The sequence below is a fragment of the Daphnia pulicaria genome, chromosome 4 (assembly GCF_021234035.1).
Source record: "Daphnia pulicaria isolate SC F1-1A chromosome 4, SC_F0-13Bv2, whole genome shotgun sequence".
In the NCBI taxonomy this organism is placed as follows: domain Eukaryota; kingdom Metazoa; phylum Arthropoda; class Branchiopoda; order Diplostraca; family Daphniidae; genus Daphnia; species Daphnia pulicaria.
Genome location: NC_060916.1, coordinates 7,275,302 through 7,292,982, shown reverse-complemented (window position 1 = coordinate 7,292,982; position 17,681 = coordinate 7,275,302). Strand labels below are relative to the sequence as shown.

Genomic DNA, 17,681 nt, shown 5'->3' with positions numbered 1-17,681 from the left:
AAAGAAGTGTCACACGTAGAGTTACATTTTCATGGATAATTCTGCAGACTACTGTTTTAGTGACATTAATTAACATTTCATTGGAATCCATTTCTCTCAATACTCATGTATCCTTAACCTGGAAATGTTTTTGGCTGGTTTCTTCTTTTCAACAAATGTCGACTGTAGGTATAGGAGACTAAAGTTTTGGGAATGGGATAACATACAACAGCGTTAGTTTAGAAAAAAGGCGAATGTTTGCGTCTGAATGTCGATTACGACTACAGCTGGAACCAGTTTGAACCGATAACTATCTCGGGTTTCCAAAATGCAAACACAGAGTCTTACGATGGAAATCATTTTTGCCCCTTTTCCTACAAATAGTTTTTTCACAAATCGGTATTATCAAAGGAAATTTAACTAACATGCACAAAAACGGCACGAAAAAATAGAGTCCGCCAAAAAGAGATTGCTTCCATCACCACTACGTTCCGTCCGCACAGGTTGTGCGCAAGGATTTTATCCAACGAAACTTAAATGAGTAGATTCTACATGATGCATGATAAAAAAATGCATCGACCGGGAATCGGGTGATAATCAATTTTACAACCGGATCTACTACTTTTTGAAAAACTCTGCACTTCCGCAATTAGTATGATATAAATTAGATTATAACTCAGGATTTCGTGGCGCAACGGTAGCGCGCCTGACTCCAGATCAGGAGGTTGCGTGTTCAAATCACGTCGAGATCAAAAAAGAAGTGTCACACGTAGAGTTACATTTTCGTGGATAATTCTGCAGACTACTGTTTTAGTGACATTAATTAACATTTCATTGGAATCCATTTCTCTCAATACTCATGTATCCTTAACCTGGAAATGTTTTTGGCTGGTTTTTTCTTTTCAACAAATGTCGACTGTAGGTATAGGAGACTAAAGTTTTGGGAATGGGATAACATACAACAGCGTTAGTTTAGAAAAAAGGCGAATGTTTGCGTCTGAATGTCGATTACGACTACAGCTGGAACCAGTTTGAACCGATAACTATCTCGGGTTTCCAAAATGCAAACACAGAGTCTTACGATGGAAATCATTTTTGCCCCTTTTCCTACAAATAGTTTTTTCGCAAATCGGTATTATCAAAGGAAATTTAACTAACATGCACAAAAACGGCACGAAAAAATAGAGTCCGCCAAAAAGAGATTGCTTCCATCACCACTACGTTCCGTCCGTACAGGTTGTGCGCAAGGATTTTATCCAACGAAACTTAAATGAGTAGATTCTACATGATGCATGATAAAAAAATGCATCGACCGGGAATCGGGTGATAATCAATTTTACAACCGGATCTACTACTTTTTGAAAAACTCTGCACTTCCGCAATTAGTATGATATAAATTAGATTATAACTCAGGATTTCGTGGCGCAACGGTAGCGCGCCTGACTCCAGATCAGGAGGTTGCGTGTTCAAATCACGTCGAGATCAAAAAAGAAGTGTCACACGTAGAGTTACATTTTCGTGGATAATTCTGCAGACTACTGTTTTAGTGACATTAATTAACATTTCATTGGAATCCATTTCTCTCAATACTCATGTATCCTTAACCTGGAAATGTTTTTGGCTGGTTTTTTCTTTTCAACAAATGTCGACTGTAGGTATAGGAGACTAAAGTTTTGGGAATGGGATAACATACAACAGCGTTAGTTTAGAAAAAAGGCGAATGTTTGCGTCTGAATGTCGATTACGACTACAGCTGGAACCAGTTTGAACCGATAACTATCTCGGGTTTCCAAAATGCAAACACAGAGTCTTACGATGGAAATCATTTTTGCCCCTTTTCCTACAAATAGTTTTTTCGCAAATCGGTATTATCAAAGGAAATTTAACTAACATGCACAAAAACGGCACGAAAAAATAGAGTCCGCCAAAAAGAGATTGCTTCCATCACCACTACGTTCCGTCCGTACAGGTTGTGCGCAAGGATTTTATCCAACGAAACTTAAATGAGTAGATTCTACATGATGCATGATACAAAATGCATCGCCCGGGAATCGAACCCGGGCCGCCCGCGTGGCAGGCAAGCTTTCTACCACTAAACCATCGATGCTGGAACATACTAAATATTTTTGATCGAATATGAACGACGACGTCTCGTTTGTTGTAGCCGTCGACTACACCCAAGCCGGTCAGCTTTCAGTATGGAAACCAAGGCTTGTGGCGATGAAAATATCCACTGAGAAAGTAAGAAATCCCCTGACTACTCAGGTTAAAACTTTCAAAAGACTAAATTTAATCGGGTGATAATCAATTTTACAACCGGATCTACTACTTCTTGAAAAACTCTGCACTTCCGCAAATAGTATAATATAAATTAGATTATAACTCAGGATTTTGTGGCGCAACGGTAGCGCGCCTGACTCCAGATCAGGAGGGTGCGTGTTCAAATCACGTCGAGATAAAGAAAGAAGTGTCACACGTAGAGTTATATTTTCATGGATAATTCTGCAGACTACTGTTTTAGTGACATTAATTAACATTTCATTGGAATCCATTTCTCTCAATACTCATGTAACCTTAACCTGGAAATGTTTTTGGCTGGTTTCTTCTTTTCAACAAATGTTGACTGTAGGTATAGGAGACTAAAGTTTTGGGAATGGGATAACATACAACAGCGTTAGTTTAGAAAAAAAGGCGAATGTTTGCGTCTGAATGTCGATTACGACTACAGCTGGAACCAGTTTGAACCGATAACTATCTCGGGTTTCCAAAATGCAAACACAGAGTCTTACGATGGAAATCATTTTTGCCCCTTTTCCTACAAATAGTTTTTTCGCAAATCGGTATTATCAAAGGAAATTTAACTAACATGCACAAAAACGGCACGAAAAAATAGAGTCCGCCGAAAAGAGATTGCTTCCATCACCACTACGTTCCGTCCGCACAGGTTGTGCGCAAGGATTTTATCCAACGAAACTTAAATGAGTAGATTCTACATGATGCATGATACAAAATGCATCGACCGGGAATCGGGTGATAATCAATTTTACAACCGGATCTACTACTTTTTGAAAAACTCTGCACTTCCGCAATTAGTATGATATAAATTAGAGTATATCTCAGGATTTCGTGGCGCAACGGTAGCGCGCCTGACTCCAGATCAGGAGGTTGCGTGTTCAAATCACGTCGAGATCAAAAAAGAAGTGTCACACGTAGAGTTACATTTTCATGGATAATTCTGCAGACTACTGTTTTAGTGACATCAATTAACATTTCATTGGAATCCATTTCTCTCAATACTCATGTATCCTTAACCTGGAAATATTTTTGGCTGGTTTCTTCTTTTCAACAAATGTCGACTGTAGGTATAGGAGACTAAAGTTTTGGGAATGGGATAACATACAACAGCGTTAGTTTAGAAAAAGGCGAATGTTTGCGTCTGAATGTCGATTACGACTACAGCTGGAACCAGTTTGAACCGATAACTATCTCGGGTTTCCAAAATGCAAACACAGAGTCTTACGATGGAAATCATTTTTGCCCCTTTTCCTAAAAATAGTTTTTTCGCAAATCTGTATTATCAAAGGAAATTTAACTAACATGCACAAAATCGGCACGAAAAAATAGAGTCCGCCGAAAAGAGATTGCTTCCATCACCACTACGTTCCGTCCGCACAGGTTGTGCGCAAGGATTTTATCCAAAGAAACTTAAATGAGTAGATTCCACATGATGCAAGATAAAAAAATGCATCGACCGGGAATCGGGTGATAATCAATTTTACAACCGGATCTACTACTTTTTGAAAAACTCTGCACTTCCGCAATTAGTATGATATAAATTAGATTATAACTCAGGATTTCGTGGCGCATCGGTAGCGCGTCTGACTCCAGATCAGGAGGTTGCGTGTTCAAATCACGTCGAGATCAAAAAAGAAGTGTCACACGTAGAGTTACATTTTCGTGGATAATTCTGCAGACTACTGTTTTAGTGACATTAATTAACATTTCATTGGAATCCATTTCTCTCAATACTCATGTATCCTTAACCTGGAAATGTTTTTGGCTGGTTTTTTCTTTTCAACAAATGTCGACTGTAGGTATAGGAGACTAAAGTTTTGGGAATGGGATAACATACAACAGCGTTAGTTTAGAAAAAAGGCGAATGTTTGCGTCTGAATGTCGATTACGACTACAGCTGGAACCAGTTTGAACCGATAACTATCTCGGGTTTCCAAAATGCAAACACAGAGTCTTACGATGGAAATCATTTTTGCCCCTTTTCCTACAAATAGTTTTTTCGCAAATCGGTATTATCAAAGGAAATTTAACTAACATGCACAAAAACGGCACGAAAAAATAGAGTCCGCCGAAAAGAGATTGCTTCCATCACCACTACGTTCCGTCCGCACAGGTTGTGCGCAAGGATTTTATCCAAAGAAACTTAAATGAGTAGATTCTACATGATGCATGATACAAAATGCATCGACCGGGAATCGAACCCGCGCCGCCCGCGTGGCAGGCGAGCATTCTACCACTGAACTATCGATGGTGAACTAGACTAAATATTTTTGATCGAATATGAACGACGACGTCCCGTTTGTTGTAGCCGTCGACTACACCCAGGCCGGTCAGCTTTCAGTATGGAAACCAAGGCTTGTGGCGATGAAAATATCCACTGAGAAAGTAAGAAATCCCCTGACTACTCAGGTTGAAACTTTCAAAAGACTAAATTTAATCGGGTGATAATCAATTTTACAACCGGATCTACTACTTCTTGAAAAACTCTGCACTTCCGCAAGTAGTATGATATAAATTAAATTATAACTCAGGATTTCGTGGCGCAACGGTAGCGCGCCTGACTCCAGATCAGGAGGTTGCGTGTTCAAATCACGTCGAGATAAAAAAAAAAGTGTCACACGTAGAGTTATATTTTTATGGATAATTCTGCAGACTACTGTTTTAGTGACATTAATTAACATTTCATTGGAATCCATTTCTCTCAATACTCATGTATCCTTAACCTGGAAATGTTTTTGGCTGGTTTCTTCTTTTCAACAAATGTCGACTGTAGGTATAGGAGACTAAAGTTTTGGGAATGGGATAACATACAACAGCGTTAGTTTAGAAAAAGGCGAATGTTTGCGTCTGAATGTCGATTACGACTACAGCTGGAACCAGTTTGAACCGATAACTATCTCGGGTTTCCAAAATGCAAACACAGAGTCTTACGATGGAAATGATTTTTACCCCTTTTCCTACAAATAGTTTTTTCGAAAAACGGTATTATCAAAGGAAATTTAACGAACATGCACAAAAACGGCACAAAAAAATAGAGTCCGCCGAAAAGAGATTGCTTCCATCACCACTACGTTCCGTCCGCACAGGTTGTGCGCAAGGATTTTATCCAACGAAACTTAAATGAGTAGATTCTTCATGATGCATGATATAAAATGCATCGACCGGGAATCGAACCCGGGCCCCTCGCGTTGCAGGCGAGCATTCTATCACTGAACCATCGATGCTAGACCATACTAAAGATTTTTGATTGAATATCAACGACGACGTCCCGTCTGTTGTAGCCGTCGACCACACCCAAGCCGGTCAGCTTTCAGTATGGAAACCAAGGCTTGTGGCGATGAAAATATCCACTGAGAAAGTAAGAAATCCCCTGACTACTCAGGTTGAAACTTTCAAAAGACTAAATTTAATCGGGTGATAATCAATTTTACAACCGGATCTACTACTTCTTGAAAAACTCTGCACTTCCGCAATTAGTATGATATAAATTAGATCATAACTCAGGATTTCGTGGCGCAACGGTAGCGCGCCTGACTCCAGATCAGGAGGTTGCGTGTTCAAATCACGTCGAGATAAAAAAAGAAGTGTCACACGTAGAGTTATATTTTCATGGATAATTCTGCAGACTACTGTTTTAGTGACATTAATTAACATTTCATTGGAATCCATTTCTCTCAATACTCATGTATCCTTAACCTGGAAATGTTTTTGGCTGATTTCTTCTTTTCGACAAATGTCGACTGTAGGTATAGGAGACTAAAGTTTTGGGAATGGGATAACATACAACAGCGTTAGTTTAGAAAAAGGCGAATGTTTGCGTCTGAATGTCGATTACGACTACAGCTGGAACCAGTTTGAACCGATAACTATCTCGGGTTTCCAAAATGCAAACACAGAGTCTTACGATGGAAATCATTTTTACCCCTTTTCCTACAAATAGTTTTTTCGCAAATCGGTATTATCAAAGGAAATTTAACTAACATGCACAAAAACGGCACGAAAAAATAGAGTCCGCCAAAAAGAGATTGCTTCCATCACCACTACGTTCCGTCCGCACAGGTTGTGCGCAAGGATTTTATCCAACGAAACTTAAATGAGTAGATTCTTCATGATGCATGATGCAAAATGCATCGACCGGGAATCGAACCCGGGCCGCCCGCGTGGCAGCCGAGCATTCTACCACTGAACCATCGATGCTGTACTATACTAAAGATTTCTGATACAATATCAACGACGACGTCCCGTATGTTGTAGCCGTCGACCACACCCAAGCCGGTCAGCTTTCAGTATGGAAACCAAGGCTTGTGGCGATGAAAATATCCACTGAGAAAGTAAGAAATCCCCTGACTACTCAGGTTGAAACTTTCAAAAGACTAAATTTAATCGGGTGATAATCAATTTTACAACCGGATCTACTACTTCTTGAAAAACTCTGCACTTCCGCAATTAGTATGATATAAATTAGATCATAACTCAGGATTTCGTGGCGCAACGGTAGCGCGCCTGACTCCAGATCAGGAGGTTGCGTGTTCAAATCACGTCGAGATCAAAAAAGAAGTGTCACACGTAGAGTTATATTTTCATGGATAATTCTGCAGACTACTGTTTTAGTGACATTAATTAACATTTCATTGGAATCCATTTCTCTCAATACTCATGTATCCTTAACCTGGAAATGTTTTTGGCTGGTTTCTTCTTTTCAACAAATGTCGACTGTAGGTATAGGAGACTAAAGTTTTGGGAATGGGATAACATACAACAGCGTTAGTTTAGACAAAAGGCGAATGTTTGCGTCTGAATGTCGATTACGACTACAGCTGCGACCAGTTTGAACCGATAACTATCTCGGGTTTCCAAAATGCAAACACAGAGTCTTACGATGGAAATCATTTTTACCCCTTTTCCTACAAATAGTTTTTTCGCAAATCGGTATTATCAAAGGAAATTTAACTAACATGCACAAAAACGGCACGAAAAAATAGAGTCCGCCGAAAAGAGATTGCTTCCATCACCACTACGTTCCGTCCGCACAGGTTGTGCGCAAGGATTTTATACAACGAAACTTAAATGAGTAGATTCTACATGATGCATGATACAAAATGCATCGACCGGGAATCGAACCCGGGCCGCCCGCGTGGCAGGCGAGCATTCTACCACTGAACCATCGATGCTGGACTATACTAAAGATTTTTGATTAGATATCAACGACGACGTCCCGTCTGTTGTAGCCGTCGACCACACCCAAGCCGGTCAGCTTTCAGTATGGAAACCAAGGCTTGTGGAGATGAAAATATCCACTGAGAAAGTAAGAAATCCCCTGACTACTCAGGTTGTAACTTTCAAAAGACTAAATTTAATCGGGTGATAATCAATTTTACAACCGGATCTACTACTTCTTGAAAAACTCTGCACTTCCGCAATTAGTATGATATAAATTAGATCATAACTCAGGATTTCGTGGCGCAACGGTAGCGCGCCTGACTCCAGATCAGGAGGTTGCGTGTTCAAATCATGTCGAGTTAAAAAAAGAAGTGTCACACGTAGAGTTATATTTTCATAGATAATTCTGCAGACTACTGTTTTAGTGACATTAATTAACATTTCATTGGAATCCATTTCTCTCAATACTCATGTATCCTTAACCTGGAAATGTTTTTGGCTGGTTTCTTCTTTTCAACAAATGTCGACTGTAGGTATAGGAGACTAAAGTTTTGGGAATGGGATAACATACAACAGCGTTAGTTTAGAAAAAGGCGAATGTTTGCGTCTGAATGTCGATTACGACTACAGCTGGAACCAGTTTGAACCGATAACTATCTCGGGTTTCCAAAATGCAAACACAGAGTCTTACGATGGAAATCATTTTTACCCCTTTTCCTACAAATAGTTTTTTCGCAAATCGGTATTATCAAAGGAAATTTAACTAACATGCACAAAAACGGCACGAAAAAATAGAGTCCGCCGAAAAGAGATTGCTTCCATCACCACTACGTTCCGTCCGCACAGGTTGTGCGCAAGGATTTTATCCAACGAAACTTAAATGAGTAGATTCTACATGATGCATAATACAAAATGCATCGACCGGGAATCGAACCCGGGCCGCCCGCGTGGCAGGCGAGCATTCTACCACTGAACCATCGATGCTGGGCTATACTAAAGATTTTTGATTCAATATCAACGACGACGTCCCGTCTGTTGTAGCCGTCGACCACACCCAAGCCGGTCAGCTTTCAGTATGGAAACCAAGGCTTGTGGCGATGAAAATATCCACTGAGAAAGTAAGAAATCCCCTGACTACTCAGGTTGAAACTTTCAAAAGACTAAATTTAATCGGGTGATAATCAATTTTACAACCGGATCTACTACTTCTTGAAAAACTCTGCACTTCCGCAATTAGTATGATATAAATTAGATTATAACTCAGGATTTCGTGGCGCAACGGTAGCGCGCCTGACTCCAGATCAGGAGGTTGCGTGTTCAAATCACGTCGAGATCAAAAAAGAAGTGTCACACGTAGAGTTATATTTTCATGGATAATTCTGCAGACTACTGTTTTAGTGACATTAATTAACATTTCATTGGAATCCATTTCTCTCAATACTCATGTATCCTTAACCTGGAAATGTTTTTGGCTGGTTTCTTCTTTTCAACAAATGTTGACTGTAGGTATAGGAGACTAAAGTTTTGGGAATGGGATAACATACAACAGCGTTAGTTTAGAAAAAAAGGCGAATGTTTGCGTCTGAATGTCGATTACGACTACAGCTGGAACCAGTTTGAACCGATAACTATCTCGGGTTTCCAAAATGCAAACACAGAGTCTTACGATGGAAATCATTTTTGCCCCTTTTCCTACAAATAGTTTTTTCGCAAATCGGTATTATCAAAGGAAATTTAACTAACATGCACAAAAACGGCACGAAAAAATAGAGTCCGCCGAAAAGAGATTGCTTCCATCACCACTACGTTCCGTCCGCACAGGTTGTGCGCAAGGATTTTATCCAACGAAACTTAAATGAGTAGATTCTACATGATGCATGATACAAAATGCATCGACCGGGAATCGGGTGATAATCAATTTTACAACCGGATCTACTACTTTTTGAAAAACTCTGCACTTCCGCAATTAGTATGATATAAATTAGAGTATATCTCAGGATTTCGTGGCGCAACGGTAGCGCGCCTGACTCCAGATCAGGAGGTTGCGTGTTCAAATCACGTCGAGATCAAAAAAGAAGTGTCACACGTAGAGTTACATTTTCATGGATAATTCTGCAGACTACTGTTTTAGTGACATCAATTAACATTTCATTGGAATCCATTTCTCTCAATACTCATGTATCCTTAACCTGGAAATATTTTTGGCTGGTTTCTTCTTTTCAACAAATGTCGACTGTAGGTATAGGAGACTAAAGTTTTGGGAATGGGATAACATACAACAGCGTTAGTTTAGAAAAAGGCGAATGTTTGCGTCTGAATGTCGATTACGACTACAGCTGGAACCAGTTTGAACCGATAACTATCTCGGGTTTCCAAAATGCAAACACAGAGTCTTACGATGGAAATCATTTTTGCCCCTTTTCCTAAAAATAGTTTTTTCGCAAATCTGTATTATCAAAGGAAATTTAACTAACATGCACAAAATCGGCACGAAAAAATAGAGTCCGCCGAAAAGAGATTGCTTCCATCACCACTACGTTCCGTCCGCACAGGTTGTGCGCAAGGATTTTATCCAAAGAAACTTAAATGAGTAGATTCCACATGATGCAAGATAAAAAAATGCATCGACCGGGAATCGGGTGATAATCAATTTTACAACCGGATCTACTACTTTTTGAAAAACTCTGCACTTCCGCAATTAGTATGATATAAATTAGATTATAACTCAGGATTTCGTGGCGCATCGGTAGCGCGTCTGACTCCAGATCAGGAGGTTGCGTGTTCAAATCACGTCGAGATCAAAAAAGAAGTGTCACACGTAGAGTTACATTTTCGTGGATAATTCTGCAGACTACTGTTTTAGTGACATTAATTAACATTTCATTGGAATCCATTTCTCTCAATACTCATGTATCCTTAACCTGGAAATGTTTTTGGCTGGTTTTTTCTTTTCAACAAATGTCGACTGTAGGTATAGGAGACTAAAGTTTTGGGAATGGGATAACATACAACAGCGTTAGTTTAGAAAAAAGGCGAATGTTTGCGTCTGAATGTCGATTACGACTACAGCTGGAACCAGTTTGAACCGATAACTATCTCGGGTTTCCAAAATGCAAACACAGAGTCTTACGATGGAAATCATTTTTGCCCCTTTTCCTACAAATAGTTTTTTCGCAAATCGGTATTATCAAAGGAAATTTAACTAACATGCACAAAAACGGCACGAAAAAATAGAGTCCGCCGAAAAGAGATTGCTTCCATCACCACTACGTTCCGTCCGCACAGGTTGTGCGCAAGGATTTTATCCAAAGAAACTTAAATGAGTAGATTCTACATGATGCATGATACAAAATGCATCGACCGGGAATCGAACCCGCGCCGCCCGCGTGGCAGGCGAGCATTCTACCACTGAACTATCGATGGTGAACTAGACTAAATATTTTTGATCGAATATGAACGACGACGTCCCGTTTGTTGTAGCCGTCGACTACACCCAGGCCGGTCAGCTTTCAGTATGGAAACCAAGGCTTGTGGCGATGAAAATATCCACTGAGAAAGTAAGAAATCCCCTGACTACTCAGGTTGAAACTTTCAAAAGACTAAATTTAATCGGGTGATAATCAATTTTACAACCGGATCTACTACTTCTTGAAAAACTCTGCACTTCCGCAAGTAGTATGATATAAATTAAATTATAACTCAGGATTTCGTGGCGCAACGGTAGCGCGCCTGACTCCAGATCAGGAGGTTGCGTGTTCAAATCACGTCGAGATAAAAAAAAAAGTGTCACACGTAGAGTTATATTTTTATGGATAATTCTGCAGACTACTGTTTTAGTGACATTAATTAACATTTCATTGGAATCCATTTCTCTCAATACTCATGTATCCTTAACCTGGAAATGTTTTTGGCTGGTTTCTTCTTTTCAACAAATGTCGACTGTAGGTATAGGAGACTAAAGTTTTGGGAATGGGATAACATACAACAGCGTTAGTTTAGAAAAAGGCGAATGTTTGCGTCTGAATGTCGATTACGACTACAGCTGGAACCAGTTTGAACCGATAACTATCTCGGGTTTCCAAAATGCAAACACAGAGTCTTACGATGGAAATGATTTTTACCCCTTTTCCTACAAATAGTTTTTTCGAAAAACGGTATTATCAAAGGAAATTTAACGAACATGCACAAAAACGGCACAAAAAAATAGAGTCCGCCGAAAAGAGATTGCTTCCATCACCACTACGTTCCGTCCGCACAGGTTGTGCGCAAGGATTTTATCCAACGAAACTTAAATGAGTAGATTCTTCATGATGCATGATATAAAATGCATCGACCGGGAATCGAACCCGGGCCCCTCGCGTTGCAGGCGAGCATTCTATCACTGAACCATCGATGCTAGACCATACTAAAGATTTTTGATTGAATATCAACGACGACGTCCCGTCTGTTGTAGCCGTCGACCACACCCAAGCCGGTCAGCTTTCAGTATGGAAACCAAGGCTTGTGGCGATGAAAATATCCACTGAGAAAGTAAGAAATCCCCTGACTACTCAGGTTGAAACTTTCAAAAGACTAAATTTAATCGGGTGATAATCAATTTTACAACCGGATCTACTACTTCTTGAAAAACTCTGCACTTCCGCAATTAGTATGATATAAATTAGATCATAACTCAGGATTTCGTGGCGCAACGGTAGCGCGCCTGACTCCAGATCAGGAGGTTGCGTGTTCAAATCACGTCGAGATAAAAAAAGAAGTGTCACACGTAGAGTTATATTTTCATGGATAATTCTGCAGACTACTGTTTTAGTGACATTAATTAACATTTCATTGGAATCCATTTCTCTCAATACTCATGTATCCTTAACCTGGAAATGTTTTTGGCTGATTTCTTCTTTTCGACAAATGTCGACTGTAGGTATAGGAGACTAAAGTTTTGGGAATGGGATAACATACAACAGCGTTAGTTTAGAAAAAGGCGAATGTTTGCGTCTGAATGTCGATTACGACTACAGCTGGAACCAGTTTGAACCGATAACTATCTCGGGTTTCCAAAATGCAAACACAGAGTCTTACGATGGAAATCATTTTTACCCCTTTTCCTACAAATAGTTTTTTCGCAAATCGGTATTATCAAAGGAAATTTAACTAACATGCACAAAAACGGCACGAAAAAATAGAGTCCGCCAAAAAGAGATTGCTTCCATCACCACTACGTTCCGTCCGCACAGGTTGTGCGCAAGGATTTTATCCAACGAAACTTAAATGAGTAGATTCTTCATGATGCATGATGCAAAATGCATCGACCGGGAATCGAACCCGGGCCGCCCGCGTGGCAGCCGAGCATTCTACCACTGAACCATCGATGCTGTACTATACTAAAGATTTCTGATACAATATCAACGACGACGTCCCGTATGTTGTAGCCGTCGACCACACCCAAGCCGGTCAGCTTTCAGTATGGAAACCAAGGCTTGTGGCGATGAAAATATCCACTGAGAAAGTAAGAAATCCCCTGACTACTCAGGTTGAAACTTTCAAAAGACTAAATTTAATCGGGTGATAATCAATTTTACAACCGGATCTACTACTTCTTGAAAAACTCTGCACTTCCGCAATTAGTATGATATAAATTAGATCATAACTCAGGATTTCGTGGCGCAACGGTAGCGCGCCTGACTCCAGATCAGGAGGTTGCGTGTTCAAATCACGTCGAGATCAAAAAAGAAGTGTCACACGTAGAGTTATATTTTCATGGATAATTCTGCAGACTACTGTTTTAGTGACATTAATTAACATTTCATTGGAATCCATTTCTCTCAATACTCATGTATCCTTAACCTGGAAATGTTTTTGGCTGGTTTCTTCTTTTCAACAAATGTCGACTGTAGGTATAGGAGACTAAAGTTTTGGGAATGGGATAACATACAACAGCGTTAGTTTAGACAAAAGGCGAATGTTTGCGTCTGAATGTCGATTACGACTACAGCTGCGACCAGTTTGAACCGATAACTATCTCGGGTTTCCAAAATGCAAACACAGAGTCTTACGATGGAAATCATTTTTGCCCCTTTTCCTACAAATAGTTTTTTCGCAAATCGGTATTATCAAAGGAAATTTAACTAACATGCACAAAAACGGCACGAAAAAATAGAGTCCGCCGAAAAGAGATTGCTTCCATCACCACTACGTTCCGTCCGCACAGGTTGTGCGCAAGGATTTTATCCAAAGAAACTTAAATGAGTAGATTCTACATGATGCATGATACAAAATGCATCGACCGGGAATCGAACCCGCGCCGCCCGCGTGGCAGGCGAGCATTCTACCACTGAACTATCGATGGTGAACTAGACTAAATATTTTTGATCGAATATGAACGACGACGTCCCGTTTGTTGTAGCCGTCGACTACACCCAGGCCGGTCAGCTTTCAGTATGGAAACCAAGGCTTGTGGCGATGAAAATATCCACTGAGAAAGTAAGAAATCCCCTGACTACTCAGGTTGAAACTTTCAAAAGACTAAATTTAATCGGGTGATAATCAATTTTACAACCGGATCTACTACTTCTTGAAAAACTCTGCACTTCCGCAAGTAGTATGATATAAATTAAATTATAACTCAGGATTTCGTGGCGCAACGGTAGCGCGCCTGACTCCAGATCAGGAGGTTGCGTGTTCAAATCACGTCGAGATAAAAAAAAAAGTGTCACACGTAGAGTTATATTTTTATGGATAATTCTGCAGACTACTGTTTTAGTGACATTAATTAACATTTCATTGGAATCCATTTCTCTCAATACTCATGTATCCTTAACCTGGAAATGTTTTTGGCTGGTTTCTTCTTTTCAACAAATGTCGACTGTAGGTATAGGAGACTAAAGTTTTGGGAATGGGATAACATACAACAGCGTTAGTTTAGAAAAAGGCGAATGTTTGCGTCTGAATGTCGATTACGACTACAGCTGGAACCAGTTTGAACCGATAACTATCTCGGGTTTCCAAAATGCAAACACAGAGTCTTACGATGGAAATGATTTTTACCCCTTTTCCTACAAATAGTTTTTTCGAAAAACGGTATTATCAAAGGAAATTTAACGAACATGCACAAAAACGGCACAAAAAAATAGAGTCCGCCGAAAAGAGATTGCTTCCATCACCACTACGTTCCGTCCGCACAGGTTGTGCGCAAGGATTTTATCCAACGAAACTTAAATGAGTAGATTCTTCATGATGCATGATATAAAATGCATCGACCGGGAATCGAACCCGGGCCCCTCGCGTTGCAGGCGAGCATTCTATCACTGAACCATCGATGCTAGACCATACTAAAGATTTTTGATTGAATATCAACGACGACGTCCCGTCTGTTGTAGCCGTCGACCACACCCAAGCCGGTCAGCTTTCAGTATGGAAACCAAGGCTTGTGGCGATGAAAATATCCACTGAGAAAGTAAGAAATCCCCTGACTACTCAGGTTGAAACTTTCAAAAGACTAAATTTAATCGGGTGATAATCAATTTTACAACCGGATCTACTACTTCTTGAAAAACTCTGCACTTCCGCAATTAGTATGATATAAATTAGATCATAACTCAGGATTTCGTGGCGCAACGGTAGCGCGCCTGACTCCAGATCAGGAGGTTGCGTGTTCAAATCACGTCGAGATAAAAAAAGAAGTGTCACACGTAGAGTTATATTTTCATGGATAATTCTGCAGACTACTGTTTTAGTGACATTAATTAACATTTCATTGGAATCCATTTCTCTCAATACTCATGTATCCTTAACCTGGAAATGTTTTTGGCTGATTTCTTCTTTTCGACAAATGTCGACTGTAGGTATAGGAGACTAAAGTTTTGGGAATGGGATAACATACAACAGCGTTAGTTTAGAAAAAGGCGAATGTTTGCGTCTGAATGTCGATTACGACTACAGCTGGAACCAGTTTGAACCGATAACTATCTCGGGTTTCCAAAATGCAAACACAGAGTCTTACGATGGAAATCATTTTTACCCCTTTTCCTACAAATAGTTTTTTCGCAAATCGGTATTATCAAAGGAAATTTAACTAACATGCACAAAAACGGCACGAAAAAATAGAGTCCGCCAAAAAGAGATTGCTTCCATCACCACTACGTTCCGTCCGCACAGGTTGTGCGCAAGGATTTTATCCAACGAAACTTAAATGAGTAGATTCTTCATGATGCATGATGCAAAATGCATCGACCGGGAATCGAACCCGGGCCGCCCGCGTGGCAGCCGAGCATTCTACCACTGAACCATCGATGCTGTACTATACTAAAGATTTCTGATACAATATCAACGACGACGTCCCGTATGTTGTAGCCGTCGACCACACCCAAGCCGGTCAGCTTTCAGTATGGAAACCAAGGCTTGTGGCGATGAAAATATCCACTGAGAAAGTAAGAAATCCCCTGACTACTCAGGTTGAAACTTTCAAAAGACTAAATTTAATCGGGTGATAATCAATTTTACAACCGGATCTACTACTTCTTGAAAAACTCTGCACTTCCGCAATTAGTATGATATAAATTAGATCATAACTCAGGATTTCGTGGCGCAACGGTAGCGCGCCTGACTCCAGATCAGGAGGTTGCGTGTTCAAATCACGTCGAGATCAAAAAAGAAGTGTCACACGTAGAGTTATATTTTCATGGATAATTCTGCAGACTACTGTTTTAGTGACATTAATTAACATTTCATTGGAATCCATTTCTCTCAATACTCATGTATCCTTAACCTGGAAATGTTTTTGGCTGGTTTCTTCTTTTCAACAAATGTCGACTGTAGGTATAGGAGACTAAAGTTTTGGGAATGGGATAACATACAACAGCGTTAGTTTAGACAAAAGGCGAATGTTTGCGTCTGAATGTCGATTACGACTACAGCTGCGACCAGTTTGAACCGATAACTATCTCGGGTTTCCAAAATGCAAACACAGAGTCTTACGATGGAAATCATTTTTACCCCTTTTCCTACAAATAGTTTTTTCGCAAATCGGTATTATCAAAGGAAATTTAACTAACATGCACAAAAACGGCACGAAAAAATAGAGTCCGCCGAAAAGAGATTGCTTCCATCACCACTACGTTCCGTCCGCACAGGTTGTGCGCAAGGATTTTATACAACGAAACTTAAATGAGTAGATTCTACATGATGCATGATACAAAATGCATCGACCGGGAATCGAACCCGGGCCGCCCGCGTGGCAGGCGAGCATTCTACCACTGAACCATCGATGCTGGACTATACTAAAGATTTTTGATTAGATATCAACGACGACGTCCCGTCTGTTGTAGCCGTCGACCACACCCAAGCCGGTCAGCTTTCAGTATGGAAACCAAGGCTTGTGGAGATGAAAATATCCACTGAGAAAGTAAGAAATCCCCTGACTACTCAGGTTGTAACTTTCAAAAGACTAAATTTAATCGGGTGATAATCAATTTTACAACCGGATCTACTACTTCTTGAAAAACTCTGCACTTCCGCAATTAGTATGATATAAATTAGATCATAACTCAGGATTTCGTGGCGCAACGGTAGCGCGCCTGACTCCAGATCAGGAGGTTGCGTGTTCAAATCATGTCGAGTTAAAAAAAGAAGTGTCACACGTAGAGTTATATTTTCATAGATAATTCTGCAGACTACTGTTTTAGTGACATTAATTAACATTTCATTGGAATCCATTTCTCTCAATACTCATGTATCCTTAACCTGGAAATGTTTTTGGCTGGTTTCTTCTTTTCAACAAATGTCGACTGTAGGTATAGGAGACTAAAGTTTTGGGAATGGGATAACATACAACAGCGTTAGTTTAGAAAAAGGCGAATGTTTGCGTCTGAATGTCGATTACGACTACAGCTGGAACCAGTTTGAACCGATAACTATCTCGGGTTTCCAAAATGCAAACACAGAGTCTTACGATGGAAATCATTTTTACCCCTTTTCCTACAAATAGTTTTTTCGCAAATCGGTATTATCAAAGGAAATTTAACTAACATGCACAAAAACGGCACGAAAAAATAGAGTCCGCCGAAAAGAGATTGCTTCCATCACCACTACGTTCCGTCCGCACAGGTTGTGCGCAAGGATTTTATCCAACGAAACTTAAATGAGTAGATTCTACATGATGCATAATACAAAATGCATCGACCGGGAATCGAACCCGGGCCGCCCGCGTGGCAGGCGAGCATTCTACCACTGAACCATCGATGCTGGGCTATACT

The 17,681-nt window shown here is 40.2% G+C and overlaps 24 non-coding genes across 24 annotated transcripts; 17 read left to right on the top strand and 7 right to left on the bottom strand.

The window, feature by feature from the left end:
* Positions 1–659: 659 nt before the first annotated feature.
* Trnaw-cca lies at positions 660–731 on the top strand. The gene has a single exon. It is a non-coding gene; the product is annotated as a tRNA-Trp (tRNA).
* A 661-nt stretch (positions 732–1,392) lies between these two features.
* Trnaw-cca lies at positions 1,393–1,464 on the top strand. Its single transcript has one exon. It is a non-coding gene; the product is annotated as a tRNA-Trp (tRNA).
* A 902-nt stretch (positions 1,465–2,366) lies between these two features.
* Positions 2,367–2,438, top strand: Trnaw-cca. Its single transcript has one exon. It is a non-coding gene; the product is annotated as a tRNA-Trp (tRNA).
* A 661-nt stretch (positions 2,439–3,099) lies between these two features.
* On the top strand, positions 3,100–3,171 carry Trnaw-cca. Its single transcript has one exon. It is a non-coding gene; the product is annotated as a tRNA-Trp (tRNA).
* Positions 3,172–3,831: 660 nt separating this feature from the next.
* Trnaw-cca lies at positions 3,832–3,903 on the top strand. The gene has a single exon. It is a non-coding gene; the product is annotated as a tRNA-Trp (tRNA).
* A 902-nt stretch (positions 3,904–4,805) lies between these two features.
* On the top strand, positions 4,806–4,877 carry Trnaw-cca. Its single transcript has one exon. It is a non-coding gene; the product is annotated as a tRNA-Trp (tRNA).
* A 550-nt stretch (positions 4,878–5,427) lies between these two features.
* On the bottom strand, positions 5,428–5,498 carry Trnac-gca. Its single transcript has one exon. It is a non-coding gene; the product is annotated as a tRNA-Cys (tRNA).
* A 280-nt stretch (positions 5,499–5,778) lies between these two features.
* Positions 5,779–5,850, top strand: Trnaw-cca. The gene has a single exon. It is a non-coding gene; the product is annotated as a tRNA-Trp (tRNA).
* A 901-nt stretch (positions 5,851–6,751) lies between these two features.
* Trnaw-cca lies at positions 6,752–6,823 on the top strand. The gene has a single exon. It is a non-coding gene; the product is annotated as a tRNA-Trp (tRNA).
* A 551-nt stretch (positions 6,824–7,374) lies between these two features.
* Trnag-gcc lies at positions 7,375–7,445 on the bottom strand. Its single transcript has one exon. It is a non-coding gene; the product is annotated as a tRNA-Gly (tRNA).
* A 902-nt stretch (positions 7,446–8,347) lies between these two features.
* Positions 8,348–8,418, bottom strand: Trnag-gcc. The gene has a single exon. It is a non-coding gene; the product is annotated as a tRNA-Gly (tRNA).
* A 280-nt stretch (positions 8,419–8,698) lies between these two features.
* Positions 8,699–8,770, top strand: Trnaw-cca. The gene has a single exon. It is a non-coding gene; the product is annotated as a tRNA-Trp (tRNA).
* Positions 8,771–9,431: 661 nt separating this feature from the next.
* Positions 9,432–9,503, top strand: Trnaw-cca. The gene has a single exon. It is a non-coding gene; the product is annotated as a tRNA-Trp (tRNA).
* A 660-nt stretch (positions 9,504–10,163) lies between these two features.
* Trnaw-cca lies at positions 10,164–10,235 on the top strand. Its single transcript has one exon. It is a non-coding gene; the product is annotated as a tRNA-Trp (tRNA).
* Positions 10,236–11,137: 902 nt separating this feature from the next.
* On the top strand, positions 11,138–11,209 carry Trnaw-cca. Its single transcript has one exon. It is a non-coding gene; the product is annotated as a tRNA-Trp (tRNA).
* Positions 11,210–11,759: 550 nt separating this feature from the next.
* Positions 11,760–11,830, bottom strand: Trnac-gca. Its single transcript has one exon. It is a non-coding gene; the product is annotated as a tRNA-Cys (tRNA).
* A 280-nt stretch (positions 11,831–12,110) lies between these two features.
* On the top strand, positions 12,111–12,182 carry Trnaw-cca. The gene has a single exon. It is a non-coding gene; the product is annotated as a tRNA-Trp (tRNA).
* Positions 12,183–13,083: 901 nt separating this feature from the next.
* On the top strand, positions 13,084–13,155 carry Trnaw-cca. The gene has a single exon. It is a non-coding gene; the product is annotated as a tRNA-Trp (tRNA).
* Positions 13,156–14,057: 902 nt separating this feature from the next.
* Trnaw-cca lies at positions 14,058–14,129 on the top strand. The gene has a single exon. It is a non-coding gene; the product is annotated as a tRNA-Trp (tRNA).
* Positions 14,130–14,679: 550 nt separating this feature from the next.
* On the bottom strand, positions 14,680–14,750 carry Trnac-gca. Its single transcript has one exon. It is a non-coding gene; the product is annotated as a tRNA-Cys (tRNA).
* A 280-nt stretch (positions 14,751–15,030) lies between these two features.
* On the top strand, positions 15,031–15,102 carry Trnaw-cca. The gene has a single exon. It is a non-coding gene; the product is annotated as a tRNA-Trp (tRNA).
* Positions 15,103–16,003: 901 nt separating this feature from the next.
* On the top strand, positions 16,004–16,075 carry Trnaw-cca. The gene has a single exon. It is a non-coding gene; the product is annotated as a tRNA-Trp (tRNA).
* A 551-nt stretch (positions 16,076–16,626) lies between these two features.
* Trnag-gcc lies at positions 16,627–16,697 on the bottom strand. The gene has a single exon. It is a non-coding gene; the product is annotated as a tRNA-Gly (tRNA).
* Positions 16,698–17,599: 902 nt separating this feature from the next.
* On the bottom strand, positions 17,600–17,670 carry Trnag-gcc. Its single transcript has one exon. It is a non-coding gene; the product is annotated as a tRNA-Gly (tRNA).
* Between the last annotated feature and the right edge of the window lie 11 nt (positions 17,671–17,681).